This window comes from Mastigoproctus giganteus, chromosome 7 (assembly GCF_048544385.1).
Source record: "Mastigoproctus giganteus isolate SK-2022 chromosome 7, ASM4854438v1, whole genome shotgun sequence".
Taxonomy (NCBI): Eukaryota; Metazoa; Arthropoda; class Arachnida; order Uropygi; family Thelyphonidae; genus Mastigoproctus; species Mastigoproctus giganteus.
In genome coordinates, this window is record NC_143581.1 from 226,397,065 (window position 1) to 226,417,147 (window position 20,083).

Genomic DNA, 20,083 nt, shown 5'->3' on the forward strand with positions numbered 1-20,083 from the left:
ACTGCTCTTGGCAATTCTAAATCCTTGATATTTATTTCTTAATCTGCATTAAAATATTGACAGACTTTCGCCGCCTCCGTTACCTGACTCTTTCTTTCATTAAAATAATAATAACAAGAAGAAATTTCAAAATACTTTTTCTCTCATTAAAAATCTAACGAAACTTAGACATGCTCTTATAAAATCCCAGATTTCAGCAGAACCCAGTTTGAAACCTTATGAAAAATAGGATTCTTTACAGTATAGCAAGACAAATGGGAGAAAGATAAATCAATAAAACACCTTGAAAGAAAATTTGGGGTCGGATGGTATCTAATTTGGTTTTCATGTGAAACCTCTTGAACACGAAGTGTCTACCGTTTGAATCTCCGACGTTCTCCTCTTTCCTACAAGTCAGAATCCAATCTAAATATCCCCCTTCCCGGCTGGTAAACCAGATTAAATTCTTATGAGTACATCTGGATTCTAAACTTCTCTTCTCAGTCCACTGCACAAAACTTCGCTGAGTTTCATTAAGCTTGTTACATTTTTATTTTATTTTTTATTCCTTTTGTTGTTAAAGTCACATGCACCTATTTTATATTTTATTGTTATCATCACTTAAATTATGTAAACCACTCTAGCCTGGCTGTACTGGTGTATTTCCCTAACTTTATTTGATAGCAATAAATTATTTTATTTATATGAGGGGAGTTCAAAAAAGATTTGTATTCAGCCAGAAATAGTTGTGATAGAAAGATGATTTTTTTTTGTTTGATACCTTGAAATCTTTATAGAAACCACACAAATTTTAGGTTCGATGTCACTTTTTTATTCTTTTTTTGCGGATAGTGAAATACAGCTCAGTAATTCGGTTCCTCTTTCTGCAAGGGAAAATACCCAAAACAATCTATGAAGAAATGGTCGCTGTTTATGGAGAAGACTCCTCAGTTTATACCAATGTTGTTGCACAGTGGTATAAACAATTCAAATGTGGAAGAACCTCAGTGCATGATAAGGAAATCGCAGATGATCCAACAACTGCTGTAACAGAAGAGTGTTGCAAAAATTGAGGCAGTCCTGGAAGATTGCCGTATTAGCGTCAAAGAACTAGCTGCAGAGCTCCAAACTAGTGCAGGGTCTGTGGACAGCATCAACGTAAGAGCAAAGTGGCTGCTAGACGGGTTCCCAAACTTCTGACCCCTTACCAGAAGAAGAAAAGGGCATAATGTGCAACATGAAATGTTGCCGTTGTGCCAGGAATAACTGAAATATTGCCGCTCCTGCTTATTCCTCCGACCTTGCACCCTCGAATTTCTTGCTCTTTCCCGCCCTGAAGTTCTTTTTTCTTGGAAAACACTTTGCGGCTGATGATGAGGTTATTTCTGCAGCCGAGTTATGATTTGAAGGACAGTCAGACGACTTCTAGAAATCTGGCCTGTGGAAGTGTATATTGAGAGGTGGCAAAAATGTATCTGGTGTTTATGTTGAAAAAAAGCCTAATACATGATATTTGTTTCAACCTTCTATCACAACTACTTCTGAGTGAATACCAATCTTTTTTGAGCCCACCTCTCGTATAATGAGTTCCTGTATGTTTGAATACGAGAAGCCCAGCTTGTGTACGTGTTGTTTCAGATGGAAAGTATTTAAAACATTTTTCGTTGAAGTAGACTACAAACCATAGTTTCTGTAGGGTATATGTTTGAAGAAAAATATTGGAGATACACAATCACTCATGCATGCTGGTAGTTAAAAAAAAATAATAATTAAATCCTAGGAAAGCAGGGCGCTTTATGACAGCCGGTTCCATTAGGAAATGGAATAGCGACAAGTTTGGTGCTCGCCAGAGGGCGCAGTTCACACAGAGACGTAATTGCCAGTAAAAGCAACGAATGAGATTGATAATAAACAAGTACCGAGTTCGTGCTGTAAATGACGCTATAATAAAGTTCATTCTTCTGGATTAACGGTTACCAAATCTTAAGTGAAACAATCCATTCCTGTCAAGGCAAATAAAGGGCCAATTAGAGAGAGAGCTCGAATCTAAAGTGGTATCATTCGTCGAGTTCAAGCGAGCGTAACTATTTTACCACATCAACTAGACACGTAGGCCTAATTGTTTCCGCATGACATCCCACTTCCTATTATTGTTAGCCTTAACTTCAAAGATTTTCGAATTCCCTCATCGCGGTATTCGTTAATAAGTAATACGTCTAACCCTGTCAACATCCGCCGTCCCTTTTCTTATGTCTGCCCGACAGTAAATTTTCAGGCGGTCTATAGATAGTATGGACTTAACAGAGTTAAGCAGTGATCACTGTAAAAGGTCCATAGCTGCAAGGAAAGAAGCCCAGCCACATAACGGTCATTTAAGCAATGTTTGATGGATACCCCCAAGCATCTATCAGTATTGGCCGCATCATTGCTTTTACGTTTAGATCCGAGCCGGGGATTCAGGTCACATCCCTCCTACAAATAATGGACATTCATTAAGATCGTCCACCATCTTTTCTGACTTTTCTTTCGAGTTCCTCGCTTAAAAACTTTCTTTAGTTTTCCCATCCATTTCGAATTTCTGCTTACGACAGACGCCAAGCTATCGGAGATAGGTAGCCGTCTGGGTCGATACTACCCTACCGCGATGTATCAAGACGGCCATTTTTGAAGATATAAAAGTCCAACAGTGAAGCAGTCATGCAATAGAAACGTCAAAATATTCCTTAAAAGAATGCCCGTAAGAAAACGGCGCATCATGTGGAGATAGAAGAAATTTCTCTTAAGAGCAGTTGTAACTGAAGTGTCATCTTTGGTGAACCCTGGACACACGTGGCTAAATATGATACCACACTAAGGATTAGATAGGAGAGAGAGGAGAAAAGAAAAAGAATAAACTGATGAGGGAAATCCGAAAAGGATAAATCAAAAATAAGAGAGACAAGAAAGTCGTTGAAAAATAATTAACCACTCTGACGTTTCAGTTCAGTCCCAAAAATGGTCCAAAACATAACTCCTTAATCAGACAACATTCCCAGGAATGAAACAACACAAAACACTGTTACTATGTATTTAAATTTTATATAATTTATCTCAATTCATCGAAGATTTTTTTTCAGGTACATAAATAATATTGTGAATTAAAAATATCCAGAAAAATATAAAAACATAAAAATCAATTAAAATTATCTCTTTGAAAAATTACAAACAATTATATTTTCTGTTACTAGAGAAATCATGTTGTGTTACTAAATATACTTGTAATAACATGTCTATAACTGCATGTATCCTATGATCGGTTTGCATATTTTTTTTTTCGGACCGGATGAAAAACTCTTGTTTTGGGAGGAAAAACGATTCAATTTTCGTCTGAAACTTGGCTGATTCGCCTAAAATGCCCACTGTGTGATAATCGTGGGAGTACGACATACAAATAGTTTCCTGCCTAAATTTACCCCTCCCCCGACTAACTTTTGTGAAATGCTTTCTGTAAGATCTATAAAGAAATTTCACGGTACAAAGATTACCATGGTCTCGTTAACAATCTTTATTGAAAAGAATTGAATTTTGATTGTTTCAAAAGTTAAAAACAGTCATCGAATGTGGCATTTGGCTATTTCACTGGCATGGGCGTAATTAAATATAAAAAAACTACAAAAGAAACAATGGGTTTGGGGCATAGGGGGCGTAACTGCCAGCTGCAGGGGTGCGACTAGTCCAACGCTTCGGGCGAAGTAAGAGAATCTCTCTCTCTTTCCATAATTCACCTTAAGGGAGTCCACTGTTCATCTTGCACCTGGGCTCACTCGTTTCGAATGAGGAGGCGGAGAGAAAGATGAAATAATCTAGTGAGTAGTGTAGTGTGGATAAAATAGTATTAGAAGATGGTAAATAAAACAAGGAAAAAAATACAAAACAAGTAAAAGGAAGTCAAGAGAAATAAAGAAAAGGCAATTGAGACAACAGAAAAGTCGCCAGTTTGATTCTACCATTGATTCCAGAACACGTTCTGATCAGTTTTGAGTCAGTCGTTCTAGCGTTATGAAAATCTTTCTTTTAACAGGAACACTCCGGATCTTTCCACTCAGGAGTTAAAAACCACGCGAGGTTTTGAGATATCTACCCTTAACATGCATGTTGGAAGCTTAAATCTCTGATAAACTGAGGACGTCACAGTCAGAAAGCAGATCTTTAGAGAAAGAATTAAAACTAGAAACTAAAACTAAAATAAATAAAAAAAAAAGGCATGTAATGGAGTAGGTAAGGAAAGAAAAAAAAAAAAGGATAAGGAAATGGGAGAGAAGGAAAGTCTAGTACCAAAGAAACAAGACTTGTAAAAGACAGAAAGATAAAGGATTGCTTTCAATTGTTTTCGCTCCATAAATTTCTTTGCCAATTTACAGCAGCTGTTATCTGAACGAATAATAACCTTCTGTGATAAAAATGAAGGAAAAATTTCTCAATACGAGTCAAGGGAATTACACGCCAATGAACAGGTCAGCAATCAACAGATATCCTGTTCTGCTTATAATAAATGGAAAACTGCTACGGGTGAAAACAAGCCAGTAAATAAACACGGCGAGAGGCATGCACGCGATATTCGCCAGTCCTGGTGGCCAGGCTATTTTTCATGTCAGTGAGATCGCATTTGTGCATGCACAAAGATGTCTGGTTTTCGTTGGGAATTCCAGCGTACGCTACTGCCACTGGTTCATGAACTCAGAGGAAATGCAGGCATGTCTGCCTTCTACATGCGCCACCACTCCATAAGAGATTTTTAATTGTCACAACCACCATTGGCTCCGCAGTCTGATGTCACGCGAATAAACTGATCAATCAATATTCTCTTTCGAGTGTATTGTGCGCATGTCAAACTTGATGAGAAGGAAAAGCGGCTTATCGTTGTCTTGGCCAATTTCCTCCGAAGAACAGAAACACGTCAAAGTAGATCTGCAGAAAATTACACAAGTCGGACCATTAATGGAAAATTGTGCTTATTTCCGGCACAAGTGGAAAGGCGAAGTGGCCACGATCGCATTCTTGACGACTGCTAACTCAGATAATTGGAAAGTGTACAGTAGCAGATAGTTTGGTCCCCGGAGGGCAAAATCAGAGATTACCACTGTTTCGAGTCGTTCGACGCCAGTCATATTTATGAATGAACGCCTATAATCACCTCCAGGTTACCTGCAAAATCATACGCCGATCGAGACAGAAGTGTAACATTAGAAATCCCATCTACCACCTCTGGCCGATACCGCAGACCTAATGAATCATGTTTATACAGACGACATAACAGCAAGCTTCGCTCATCGATTTCTTACTGCGGGTTTCTAAGGCAACGGGTCGGTAATGTCTGTGCACCAGAACAGCGTAGGGTTTTTCTCCGAACAAAGTCGACAATAAGATCCATTATGGTTTACTGTTATTTCCTCAACTTATGCGTTAGTTTTAAAAGTAGAGGGAAGTAGGTGGGGCCGAAAAGTGGGGGGAAGAGCAGACGCGAGAAACAAAAAATTGTGCGCGAGTCATTTTGGCTTGAAGCCCATAATTTTCGCATTAGTCTTACATTAATTTTCGGATGGCAACTGAATTTTAAAGTGATGACAGCAAATGCGAATGCACTTCCGTTACTAGCCTTAATGTATGTGTGTGTGTGTGTGCCGCAGCGTTCCACTTGGCTGAGAGTTCATTTTACCACGGTGACAGCCTCTCCTTACCGCGCACCATTAATTGGTGGACACTTAACAAAGGTTATTCAAACTTTCTCTCCAGATGCCTCAGTTTCACTCAGTCAAAGGTGAACTTAACCGTACTAACGTCACGATTTCTCCACCTATCTCGTTTCTCTACACGGGAAATTAAACAGAAATTAATTAAATCGTGCAAGAATAGCGCCTTTTTTTATCATTCTTTTCAACTGTCAGAATTTCTCAGTCGAATACCAGCGAACGAGTAATGAATTCAATGAATGGAAAGAAAATTAAAAACTCAATTTCGTTTTCACCTGCCATATTTGTCATACGTAAAAGAAAATTCGTGCGGAAATGATCTTTAAAGGGGAACAGTGCATTTTTGTTGACTGTAGTATACGTGAGTAGACACAACTGAACTGGTGTTCGTTTTTGTATACACATTTCTATCAATTTTATCTTCGGTAAATTAAATTTTGACCGAATTAAAAAGGTATAATTTTTGGGACATATTTAGTGAGGCCTTGTGTTTGGGACAAGAAAATTAAGGATTGATTGATACAAGAATTCATTTTGGAACTTTGCCAAAATACACCTAAAACATGTACTGCAGGATGATTGAACAGCAACTCCCTGTTCATTGTAACAAAATTCTGGTATATGTTAAGAGATATTCAAAATATTCGCATTTTTCACTGAAGAATTAAGGTGATTCATGATTCTGCATTTGTTTTAAAAAGACGATGATCCAGTTGTTGCTATTACAGGGTTTTAAGCGCATCAGCGACTTAGGCCATATTGCGCCGTATATATTACTGGTACATCTATAAGCTGCACATGTTTTGTGGTAGATTTGCTGTTTTCTGGAGAGTTTCCGGGAGGAAAAGCAACTCTCGCCAGAGACCGACTAACTCAGCCACGAAAAGAGGCCTATAAAAATACCCTCATTGATGGAATTCGAACTTAAGTCTTTTCCACCCGGTGTCAGGACGGTGGTTATACCAACTGTGTTACCCACGGGGGGAGGGGGTCCATTATCAAGAAAACGTCCGACTGATGAAAATCCCTTAATTTTTTCTGACAGACATTTTCTTACAAGCTGCCGTCCATTCAAAAAGGTCAAAATATCAGTGGCTTACTGCAGATCATTTTGTTGGCGTACGCCAACCTACCCATTCATTAGAATGGCTACTACTCAACCAATCGTGCACACTCACGTCGAAAAGTGTGGTAGGGCCAGTGCCGGATTACGGTACGGGCTAGCAGGGAACTGTCCGGGCGCCATTCTTTAAGGGGCGCCAAAAACAGAAGAACAGTGAGGCAAAAAAATGTATATCCTTAGTAAAGTGCGCCGAAAATCTTTCTGCCCAAGGGGCAGTTTTATACTACAAGACGATATTTCTTCCCATTGTGGTTTACGATGCTGGGCTTTGGTTTGCGGCTGCTACCAAGGTTACAACTAAAGCTAAGCTTCTGTCCCAGTAACATACAATGCTGCTTGCAGTTATACGGGCTCACAGAATAAACGCCTTGCAGGTACCATCCCCTTGGATTTACACGTTATTTTCCCAGGTATTGTATATAATTTAAAGAAGGGAAGGCAGATACTGAATATAACCTCTAACCCAAATAACATTAAGGAGGAAAAACGAAGAATTCAGGGTGAGCTAGTGAATTGCTGGCAGCAACGTTGGGATGTGAGTGAGTTTGGAACTATTACAAGAGAGTTCATTCCAGCTGTAGGCTTTGCATTGAACAAGATGGCGACTTCTTGGTTTGCTCCCACTATGGCCACGAGTTACTTAATCACTGGACATGGCTTAAGGGCCAAACTATTTGAAAGAGGATTAGAATCTGAACTCTACTGTTGATGCGGTGAGGTTGAATCTTGGAAACATGTCTTCTTTGACTGCGGAGTGTATGCCTCAGATAGGCAGGAATTACTAAATAGGTTACCAAACCTAACGAAGAATAATCTACCTCTCTTGGTTCAGAGCCGGGACATCTTTGCTTTGCTTCAGGAATTCTCGGCCAAAGTTTTTAAAAGAAAATAGGAGGTAAGAACTCTATTGCAGGATATAAGTTAACGGAAGTGCTGCACATTTTACGACAGAATGCTTGCTGTACTGTGATCTTCATATGATGTTTTTGGGTCATAACGCGAGTTGATCTTCCGCTCCTGGAAAGCCAAATACAGGCCTGCATTTGTGGATGGACTCTGACTAGAGTTAATGTTATTCTAAGTGTATATATGTATTTGCTATGCATATATAAATAGCTGTATAATGTTGCTTTCGTTTCAACAAGTGTACATTGTTCCTAGTTGGAACCTTTTTTTTTTTTTCTCTCGCTGGCCTCCAGGTCTGGGCAACCTTGAGGGTGGTATTTCTGGCACCTGCCGGTATAGCACTTCATCTAATGGGTGTGGGATTCGCGCAATATAGCACACACAGAGAATGGTTGATCCAGGTGTTGGTTGCTCCCTGGTGGTGAAATGGCCTGACAACACATTTTTCAGACCCGTCTCGCAGAGGTTCTGAGCTATCACAAGAGTACTAGGCGGAGATGGGCGTTTGTCTAGGAGCCACCCTTCATGCCGAGATACACACGCATATGTACACAAGGGCTACAGCATATATATGAGTATGTATATAAAATTTGTATATAAATTGATTATATACAAATTTTTGGCAGTTGTGTAACTGGAGTATCCTCCCCCCCACCCCCCGAAACCCCTAAGGGCCCTCCCCTCTCTGCAATCTATGGCGTGGAAGCTCAGGATAGGCGACAGATTCTTGCCCATGGAGATGGAAATCGACTACACAAAATTCAGAGGACAAATCCTACAGAAGACGCATCATGAGGGAACAGCTTTCGTCTTCAGCCGAGTGACTGCCATCTTTTTTCCATCGCGGTGTGCGTAGTACAGAAAAAAAAAAATTTTTTTTTTTTTTTTTTCATTTCCCGTGTTAATGATTTGTTTTATGTAAATTTTTCCTGTATTGGTTAATTTTTATGAATATTTATGTTAAACCCCTAGCACTGTCGCTGTTATGGACATTGCATCAGGCATCCATGTAAATAGTCACTAACTGCAATAAAGATATCATTAATATATATCTTGAGAATGTATTAACACACAGTTGTGTGTTAATAAATAAAACAAAATGCCTGGGGCGCGGGCAGAAAGACTTTGGCGAAGCTTCTTCACAAGATGTACAACAGCGGCTAACGGGGAGAACCCTGGGGTCGGCCACAACACAACATGACATTCCTGAATCCCCCTGCCCGGGCGCGACAAAAAAAAAAAATGGTCGTTTCATCTATTTGTTATTTAGTCATAAGTTGACTTTATGTTGTAGTTGATTAAACTAACCAGATAAGGTTCAGGAACTGTCACAGCATAGACTAAGTACCATATGGACCTGGGTGGCTACTTGATCAAAGATTTTACAAATGCCTAGGGCGCAGAAATACCTTTGTCCGGCCCTGGTAAGGCCCCATCATGATGGGGAAAAAAATCATATGTATTAAGCCCATAGAGACAGTTGAAAATTCTGTAAAATTTTAAAGCATTTTTCAGCATTCATTTTTTCCCATAGAATTAGACCTTTGCTGAACACATTTGCATCCGGATCATTAGGCGCCCACTGACTACTGTATCACATTTCATGTGAAAAACTGCTTCTTGTTCAAACCAATTAATATTGCGCAAAACATATGACCACTCCTTTCTTTCATCCAGTTGAGCAGCACAATTTAAACGAACTCAATAAGATATTCAATCTATCGGATGATACTCCTGAACTTAATCAGTCCTCCCTCAAAAGTCTCATTTCTCGTGTGCCTTGTCTTATGGATTTTTTTTTTTTTTTTTTTTTTTTGTGTATGTGTGAGTTTTGAGGGAAGTTGATCCAACTACGACGTTTTCCATTGTGGTTCACATCTGCCACTAATCCAGTTGTCAATTTTATTGAATTTGTTTTTGAGTTGAGTGTTGCATGTCTTTTGTCTTTCGGATCACTGTCGGTGTATCCCAGACTTAAACACTTTCGTCCATCTATCAGATTAAGCAACAGTCATCGCTCCACATTACAGAGAAACAATGCTGCTATTCTTAAAAGAATTCTTAACTGTGACAGAAAATTTGACTGAATTAACACCATTCACCACTTTCTCGTTTATACCACTCGCGACTGTTTAAAAATTTACAAGGCCTGACATAAAGTAAACAGACTAATTCTGTTAAAATGAAAAGAAAAGAAAAAGGGATATATATATTTCATAACTAAACTCACACTAGAAGTATTTTCCCTTTGACTTTACAATTCCAATGTCTCTTCCACTGGAAACATAGCTGGAAATCACTTTCTATAAATCTTTTCGGCTGTGCCATTCACTGCTCTGAAATTTTAAAATAACTCTCAAAATGAGATCCCTTCAAAGAATTTTTCAGTTTTAAGAATATGAAGTCTTATGTGAGACAAGATAAGCATAAGGCTAAAAACTTCCTTACTTATACTGTTTATACTTATCATTTATGTATTCAGCACCAAGATGGTGCCGATCTTCATGTTAAGTTCTTATGCTAGCATTTGAACAACCGCTTTAGACGATTATTTCTACTTCAGTCAGATTTTGCGCATTATCATCGGTTTTTGTAGAAGCCACATGGCCGCTCTCACTTTTAATGTCTTCTTTCGTTCTCTTCCATTTTTGAAATTACTCACCCCACTAAAAAAAATGTGCGCTAGACATTGTTCCCGATCCATTCTCGAAGCATTTCGTAACTTTCCATGGAATTTTCTTAAATATTACTAAAAATTAATGTACACTGCTTGGTTACTTTACTATGACCCTGGAGGTTATAGTTGTATGCAACAATCTGTGCGAATATGTAAATCGAGAAGGTCACATGGTGTGCGTGGGTGTGCAGTACAGTGCTATAAAACCGTGTGACCGACTATGGCCCAAATCAGTTCACCCGGCAATGAAGAACGGACAACGAATCACTGACTTCCAGAGGGGTATTCTCGTTGGTTTTTGAAGATGCCAGAGGGCCGGACTGTCTCTCACCTTTAATGTCTCCTTACTGTCGGGGCGCTTTTAGCAAGTGCTAAACGCGCGTCCTCTACAGCATAGAGGACGGCTGTACTTGTCGAGTGTTCAAAAAATAGCGTCATTCGAATCTATAACGAATGGAAGAACGCTCGGAAAACTTTTGCAAGTTTTCAACTGTGGTCGAAAATGTAAGGTGAAGGAGCAAGGTACTTGACGTCCAAAGTGGATTATCAAGCGTAATCGTTGAAAAATGACGGAAAAATTAACATCAGCGTTTAATGCGGTAACATTAAAGAATCAATACCCACACCAGGCAAGAACCCTATAAAGAATGCCCTAAGGAAGACCTTCATATAAGTCAATGGACTTGGACACCAAGTGAAAAAAATTCACAAAGTTAACATACACTAAGTTGGCTTTGTATTAGCAACATCCCCACGTGTAGGAATGGAATGGTCTTTGACGCTGGTGAAGCCTCAAAGTTGGGAACGGCTGATATAAGATTGTAGCTCGCACACATGGCGATCAAATTGATCGCCATTTGTGAATCTTGACAACAGCCAACATGGTTAAATGCTCCATTCTGTGGTGCCATGAATCTAATACGACTTGCTCAACGTTGGTTGAACAAACCAACCAAAGATTACACGTGAGACAGCCACGTGTGGCCGATGTCTGCAGTGAGCATCGTGTGACTCGTCTCGTAACAGCAGCTACGCAGTATAGCAACCCAGGTAACCAATCAGTACAACGTAGGAACAGTAAGACCAATATACACATTAACTATGAGCCAGACACTAGCTCATATGGCAGTCGAAAGCCATCACGGTCATCTACGCTCACTGCAATAAACAAACTGCATCTTACACTGACATGTCAGCACCAACACTGGACCACCGACATGTGTAAATGTGTCTCCTGCGCTGATGAATTATGTTTCCAAGTCTATCATGCTGATGGGCGTATCCGCATTTGAAACCACGGCACCTGGATGCCCTGTTTTCGGTAGGTTGAAGGCAGTGGTGTTATGGTTTCTCGACTGTTTTCATGGCATACCCCTGGGTCCTCTGATCACTGTTAATCAACGACTCGATGGGAACGCCTACTTTTCTATCATCGCCGACTAAGTACACCCCGTCATGATAACAGTGTATTCAGACAACTCCTGCGTCTATCAAGACGACATGCCATGCCACAAATCCTGGCAGATTGCTACATGACAATGAATTATCCGTTCTCCCATGGCCATCCGATCTCAACCCTCAACCCAACTGAGCATGTTTGGGATTTACTTAAAAAGGACATTCGATTCGATTCTACGATCATCCACTTGACGATGTGCAGGCATTAGTGGCCACATTGTAGAACGCATGGATGGCAGCACTACCACGGGCCATCCTGCAAAACCTTGTGGAGTACATACCGAGACGTGTACTGGCTGTATTACAGAGAAAATGGCTCCAAGAGGTATTATTTAGGTATTGCTAATGCAAAACCAAATCAGTGTAATTTAATTATTGGATTCCTGACGTTTCAGGTCTTTTTACCAACTAAGAAATCAATGGTGGTTCTCTGTTGTTCTAATAACTTATTGTCCATTTCTTGACAACAATCAAAAAAAGTTTGAAATGCTGCCACCATAAATCAACTGAATTTAACTACTTGTTTTACACATTATTGCTTCATGTACAGGCACGTAATTCAGCAAGCGCCACCCAACCGGCGTTTAACAGATATTGCATAAAAATAAGTTCAGTTATTTCGCTAGACCTGAGCTGCAGACGCCATGTTGCTGGATATAATACAAGATACGCTAAACTGAGTGAGCATTTATTTTTGATACCTGGTGCAGTTGGACTGGCGAAGGACCGGAGATTTCCATCTTTATTAACCAGAAATTTTATTGGTACCCTTAAGACTTCAAAGAGAAATTTGCCATATAAAACTCCGAATACCATCTACCATAATGTTTTCGTAATTTTCTTCGGCAAAGGAAGAAAATAATTATCTGAGGTTATTGAAGGGATTCGTTTCGAATGCATTGCAGTACTGCTAATAGGAACATGTAAAGACACATCTCGTTCTGCCGATTTGGTATTGTGCAAAATCAGAAATTCGAACTCTTCTAATTAAACTAGAGCTACATGAAAGAATGCTCCCTATCCTCGACATTCCGGCCATAATGAGGAGTAACGATCTCTAGGAGAATCTGCAGAAGCCGAATACGGCTGGTAATAGGACATTACCAACGATAATAGAGAAGTACAGCAAGATGAGGTTGGTAGTGCGAAATAAACAGACACCCGTAAAGTTCGCAATGATGTCAATAAAGCAAATAATTACTTGTAATAATAGGCGATGTAATCAGACCCCATTAATGGAAGAGCCTCTGAGACAATGGACACCCATTGTCCATTTGTTTGAATAAGGGCGATGAAGGCTTGTACTCAATATATGCAAATTAACTTTCAAAGAAAATCCATTCTCAAAACACGCAGAGAGATAAATTAGAAATTACCTTCCCAATAGCATTCCTCTCAGTCCTATTCCTGAAAGGAATAATGTCGCACATCCGGATTTTCAGAGATTAATCTGTGAAGTGTTAATTATCTTACAACAACCGCGAAGACTATTTCCTGGGATTTGTAAAATTTCGATTTCTTGTGCACACGTTCTGTAGTTGTTAATTAATATTAATGTTTGTAAAAATTGTGATTTTGTAAACGTCCTAAAATCCAATTTTTTTATATTTGTATAATTTACTGAGTTGCCAATTAATTGAATTCATAACTTCGCTAATGAAGTCGTGGTAATAATAAAATAATACAAACGTGAAAAATTTTAAATTCTGTAAATTATAAATTTCCTTTTGATAAATTCAATGTATAAAAGCAACAAAAGACTCTTCATCGAAAAACTGCCTTGATAAAATTAATTGTAAAATAAACAATTTTGTAACAGGTTTGTTTTTTTTTTATATTTGAAAAATATATCTCTAATAAATAAATTGCTGATCAAAAACTTCGTAGTTATTTTATTTCTGTAAAGTTGTATTAACGTCCTTTTCCATTAGCACTGAAAAAAAATAATTAATGAAAGTTATATTTTCTAAACTTCCCCAAGCACAGATAATTTAAAAATGATCTTCTCGCTTCCAAAAGCTGCTTGCGACAAAATCGATAAAGATACACAGAGAAGCAAGTTACATTTATCTAACACAAACTGGAAAGATTTTTTAAAAGCTAACAACGTTTGATTGCTACCTTCCGTGTGGGGGCGCTGCCCATCCATTTAAGAGTATCCAGTCCTCAAAATGGAAGTGTTGTTTTTTTTTTTCTATTTGCACTTCAAACAGAAAAATGGGTATTCAGTATTGAATGAATTTCATGAAATTAAAATTCCTCCCCAAAAGAGGGAGATGCTCAAAAGCATTTTTTAGGAATGTATAACTCCATGTCAGGGAAGTGGCAAAAGCTTTTTAGGTGTGCGACTTATACAGCGAAATTTAAATCCAAGTCAACTACACTGACAAAAATTTGGGAACCACTTAGGTAGAGCGCAAACAAATCATCTCCCTCTACGCTACATTTACTAGACCGTCCCCATTATCTATGGAAAGCAGAGTAACAATTGTCATGTTCTTTTACCACGTACAGAGCACTTTCGATTATCCGGGGTGGACAGGAAATAAATTTGCCCAGATAATCCACAAAATGAAAGAAAAGTATTTTTAAGACGAGTTAGCATACATGCGTAAAGAGCCTACTGTCTTCACCACATCCGACTCCTAGCATACGGATTTAAATTTTTTTTTTATACTGACTCTTTTAGAAAGATTTGTTAAGCCATCCAAATTTTGTTAGAATCAGGCCAATATAAAGCTGGTGATTATTATTTCTTTGTCCGTTCATCCGTCCGTCCGCAGGTAATAACTCAACTACTAGTGGATGGATTTTTATTAAATTTTTATACTTAAATTTAGGAAGGCTCGTTTAGAGCGATTTTTAAACGACCCTTCCTAAATTTAAGTATAATCGAACCAACACGGAATTATATTTTTCTTTCATACATATTACATAGGTCATCCGTATATTGGATGTTATCCAAACATAATGTCTCCAGGGAGTGGTGCCCAGATTTTCTTGTAGGATCGATCTGGAGATAGTTAGGGGGTGGCCTACCATCCTTTCATCCATCTAAGCACCCAGTACTCTAAACTGGGGTACTTGTGAAGGTATGAGGCAGGGGCAGATGACCAAATTTCTGATGCATAGAGAGGGATCGGCGTAATATACCTCAGGATGTGCCAAACAAGCAGCGCTGGCTGTTCAACACCAACGAGCTCCTGACGCACGGCCCAAAGAGCCGCGTACGTCTTCTGCCTCATCCTGACAAAGTGAGGCTGAAAGATGAGATCAACATCCCAGATGAGGCCAAGGTCAGTATGAGAGGTCACTTTTTGCACCGGCTCCCCACTAACAAAGATATTAACTTCATAAGTAGGTGGATCTGCGCTTCCAAATATCCCTATATTATATTTAACTTTTCCAGAAAAATAAGTGTGTACGTGAGCGCATTAACCACGAAGGAAATTAAGGCTGTGAGGCGTGGGTATGTCTGTATGGCGTCCGTAATTGGGTGTCTTTTCAGTCGGTTTTTCTGTTTATTTTATTCTAGATTCAAATCTAGTTCGCGATACTGTTTTTTTTTCATCCTACAAAAAAAAAAAAAAAAAGAGATAAATTACAAAGAGGTTCAGTTATTACAGCTCTAGTAGGAGACCATAGCATAATTCCTGCCCCCCCGCAGATGCAGGTAGTGTCTATAAATGACTAATACCATGTGATTCTTCTCCAACTGCGGTTTTGTATTTGTAAATCAAAGTTTTACAATCCTTTCCCCCTTTTATTTTTTAAATTTTCTACAGTAGACTCTCGATTATCCGGGTTATGGGTTAACCTGTTTAAGTCCAATAACAAAAATTAATGCCGTAATCTCGTTAGAGGTGTGTGTGTGTTTCTATTTTGTAATGTCCTGCAGATAAGACTGTTGGATTTTTTTGGAATCCCATGCCACCTTTGCTTTACGCTTACTGACACTAACTCATTCTATTTCAGTAATCCTTTGGTTTTACTACTACCCGGTTAGTGTTAACATGTTAAAACAGAAAATGGTTGTTTATTTTTACCAAACATAAAGTTTAACTAATCAGTAAACATGAAAAAGATGCTGGAGCCTTTAGTTGAAAGTACATGGAACAAGGAGACGACGTCTCGCTGATAAGATGTTTTGAAATTACGTGGTATCTTTCGCAGGCAAGAAAACTAGAGAAATTCATTATACAGTATTCCTTTTTTCATAAAAATTATGTGTTCATATTAAATTTTGCCATATCTTCTCACACTGTACGTTTATAAGCATGAATATGCATAGACGTAAATTTACATTTTTATCACATTAAAAATGAATAAGTGAGTCAAAGCATTACATTTCAGACGCTTTAGAAATAGTAAGAATTCATAATTTATAACAAAAGAAAAAAAAAAAAAAAGAGAAAAAAACAACTTTTGTGCGCAAACCGAGAACATTTTAGGTTTTGCGCATCCGCCATATTGCCCATTCATTCCTCCAATCAGCGCAAGACAGCAAACATAACATCCAGTGCTTCACTGGATGTTATGTTTGCTGTACTCTTGTTTATTGTACATGTGTTCCTCGCACCTTAGTCTAAATATTCACACCCTTCTGGCTCAGAGCCGTCCCGGGGTGACCCAAGGTTTCTTGGGAAATAAACTGATTTTAATAATAATAATATTAACAATATAATTTATGTTTCACCATTATCAGCAAACTGAATATTTTAAAGGAAAATATATGCGGACCTATTTCAAGAGTTCAGCCCTGTATGTTATGATATGCTGCCCTCCAAAAAGTATCTGAACACATGTTTCACACTGACAAATGCGACCCACTTCAATAGTGTCGGTTCTCCTATGACAGCTGTGACACACTACCCACTTGAGCAAGCTTTCCACTAACGAATGTAGTCGGTATAATCCTCTATTCCTCCTGCAAAACAGCGACCAGTTGAGTTACATGGGACGCGGTGGTCTAGACCACAATCCACGTGCCAGTTCCATCCCACAGGTGTTCCCTGACCATTTCAACTTTTGTAAATTCATGTCCATGAACCATTCTCCAGTATTATAGTGTTTTGTTTTGCTTCATGTATGTATATACTCGTAGTTTAAAATTATCTCATTTATCCTAAATTTGCACCAGTGGAAACACCCTCCACTGGTGCAAAATTAGAAACGCGAAATAAATAAATATTATTTTTCTTTTTCTTTTTTGATGTTAAGTAAATATGTTTAATAGTTTGACTTTTTCAATAAATTTATAACAATTCTGTAATAAATTAAAAAGCAACGACTTTTATGGGCAAACCGAGAAATTTTCGTATCTGCCACATTGCCACAAAGATTTTACCAAAATTTAAAAGGCGTCGACAAACTGTTCTAACAGAGCGAAATATAAATTTTATAAAAATCCATCCACTGGGAGTCAAGTTATTACATGTGGACGGACGGACAAAGAAATAATAATTGCCAAATATTTATAAATATTTATAATTTTAATGAAATTTGGAGAGGCTCGACAAACTGTTCTTTCTAAAAGGTCCAAATATAAAATGGAAATCCCTTCACCAGGAATCGAGTTGTTACACACGGACAGACAGACGGGCATGATTAAAACAATAAGCGCGTCATGCATATATGCTAATGCGCCTAAAAAATACAAATTTCACACAGTACTGTACATATTTTTTTTAAGCAGAGGCGTTGCACAAATAAGTATTTTATTTTTCTTTGTGGTTATATGATCAAATGCAACTGTTGATAACTTAGTTAAGTGCTAACTTAGTTAAGAAGTAGCTATTGTCTAAGAAATTAATTTAGAAAGGAGGCGGAATAGATGGATGGCCAGAAAAGGAAGTATATTTTTTATATTGTTCTGTATGAAAAACTCATGCTCATCCATTACTCGATACTAATTTTTCCATGTTATAGGAGAAAAGAAAGAAACCCGTAAAAGTTCATTCCTTCTCGACGAATAGCATTCTTTATGTTCGGTAGGCCACAGGATACGGGACTCGAATCCACACCTTTTCTGATATGGACGAACAGCCACTGTATAACGGGGGGAAACAAAACCGTGGCCGTTTTTACAGCTTCAGAACCCATTCTTGTAAAAAAGGAAAAAAAATGCTTAACGAAAAGTATTATTCCTCGTTGGGAAGAAGACTAAAAACTTTCAATCTTTGAAGACTACCCTGTTGCTTCCAATCATCGTTTTCTGAAATTTTCGATTTAACTGCTGCTCTTATTTCGCGCTTGGAAGAAATCAGCCAATATCTGAATTAAATTTTCTGGCATGTCAGAACAATGGCAATTTTTGGTGGGTCCTTTCAGTATTAAACTGCATATAATTGATTAGATATGGTTAGGAAAGGTTACGGTATTTTTCGGTGATTTCAGTTTTCGCTATATGGCAACTCACAATTATTTAAATCCAAACTTCTGATATCTTTCTTAAGATGATATGACTCTCCATGGATAGCTGAGTGAACATATTCTTGTTACAGGTGGTAATAATATGCAAATTTTACGCATGTCGTATGCAAAATTAGACCATTTTAATTAGTTCTAAGATCTTCCGGACTTTGGGCACCAGTAATACAAAGTGTGGACAGTAGTACATGTCGTATAAAATAACAACAGACTATATGGGAGAAGTAATTGGATCCGCACATCTGTTCCAAGACTGGAAAGATAAAGTAGCGTTTATATTTCCTGTGGGTCGCCTAGCGATAATACTGTTGACAGTTTTGATAGATAGCTTACGGGAATGACATTTAAAATTTCGCTTCTTCAGCTAAAGTACTCAAGTGCTGGATTGCGTGCAGTCCAGCGTGTGACTGGGTTGTCTCCAATGAAAAACTAAATCCAAACGTTTTCCACTTTTGTCTCGCCCCTCCATGGGCCGACAGTGGACTGGTTGTAACGTACGACGTGGAATGTCGTTCAGGTAGAAATAACCTAACCTAAATCTCGCCTCGTCTCTCACTCTTCGGCATCATTCATCATTTACTAGAACAGATACTTCCCTGAGTCACGAATCAAACAAATGCGATCGTGTGGATTGTTTAATTTATCAGATCGACCCCACCTATCTGTCAAAGGGTGGTCCTAATGTGGTACCGTCTACGGAGTTAATCTACAGAAATTAGCTCTCGACACCTATCTGTGATCCCTGCATCTAGGATTAAAGCAGTTCTCCGAATAGGAATGTTCGATAGGTTTGTCTGGCCGGAAGTGTTGCAGTGCGTGGCGCAAAATTAATTAAAACTTGCTAATTAGAGATCTGTCAGATTCCCAAAAGTGGCGAAGATGATCACTTCTGGGTGAATTTTAGGCGAGAGATTACACCAGTTGGTGATTCAGCTTCGGGCGCGCGCTTAAGAGAGCGCACAATCCTTAGAGTTAATTACAAGTAAGCTGATCCCTCGCGTTCATGACAACAGACTTAAGAGAAAGACAAGGAATAATTGGGTTCATACAGGAACTTTCAAACTAAAACAATCAAGGGCCCAACTGACTATTACCTAAAGCTAAGACCGTTTTTTTTTTTTTTTTTTTTATTTAGAACACGATTATTACTCTTTATCCCCATTGCTTATTTTCGAGAGATGGACAAGGATAATTTGTAGCTGGTGGGTCCCAGATTGAATACTAGAAAACATTATGATCCCTTTGTAAGTATATGACAAATATTGCTAAAATACCAAATTTGTTGGAAATTTCGTAATTTACCTCCTAAATAAACTTTTCGGCAAATTCAATTTTGTCGAATCATATACTGTATTTGTTACGATTATGGCCTTTGCCTCATTTGTCCCTCTTGTGACGAGTTTTGAAACTATATCCTATATTTTATCTTATTTATTTTTTCTGTAAATTCCAAATTTGAATAAAATTCGCCGTTCCTTAGGGCTAGCAAAGGTTTCAAAAGTATGGGAAATTGAATTATGGCCACCCTCCAGTCCATTTTACCAACTTATTTATAATTATTTGGTAGTCTTCGTCTTATTCTTACTGGCGCGACGAAAGCCCTTCATCTCTGTTGAAATTAATCCACTCAATGCTAAAATAACCTCAATAAAGCTCTTAGCTTCTTCGATAGGTTTCACAAACTGAACCTTTTATAAAGAGCAGCAAGTAACACAGTCCGTCCACGATAAGGCACACACCATTATCTATTTCGTTTAAAAATTCTGTAATCCATTCTGTATT

General features: G+C 38.4%; 1 protein-coding gene across 2 annotated transcripts in view; it reads right to left on the reverse strand.

The window, feature by feature from the left end:
- The window catches only part of LOC150083734 (follistatin-related protein 5-like), a 494,649-nt gene that overhangs the window by 432,736 nt on the left and 41,830 nt on the right, over positions 1–20,083 (reverse strand). The gene's annotated exons all lie outside the window — the stretch shown is intronic.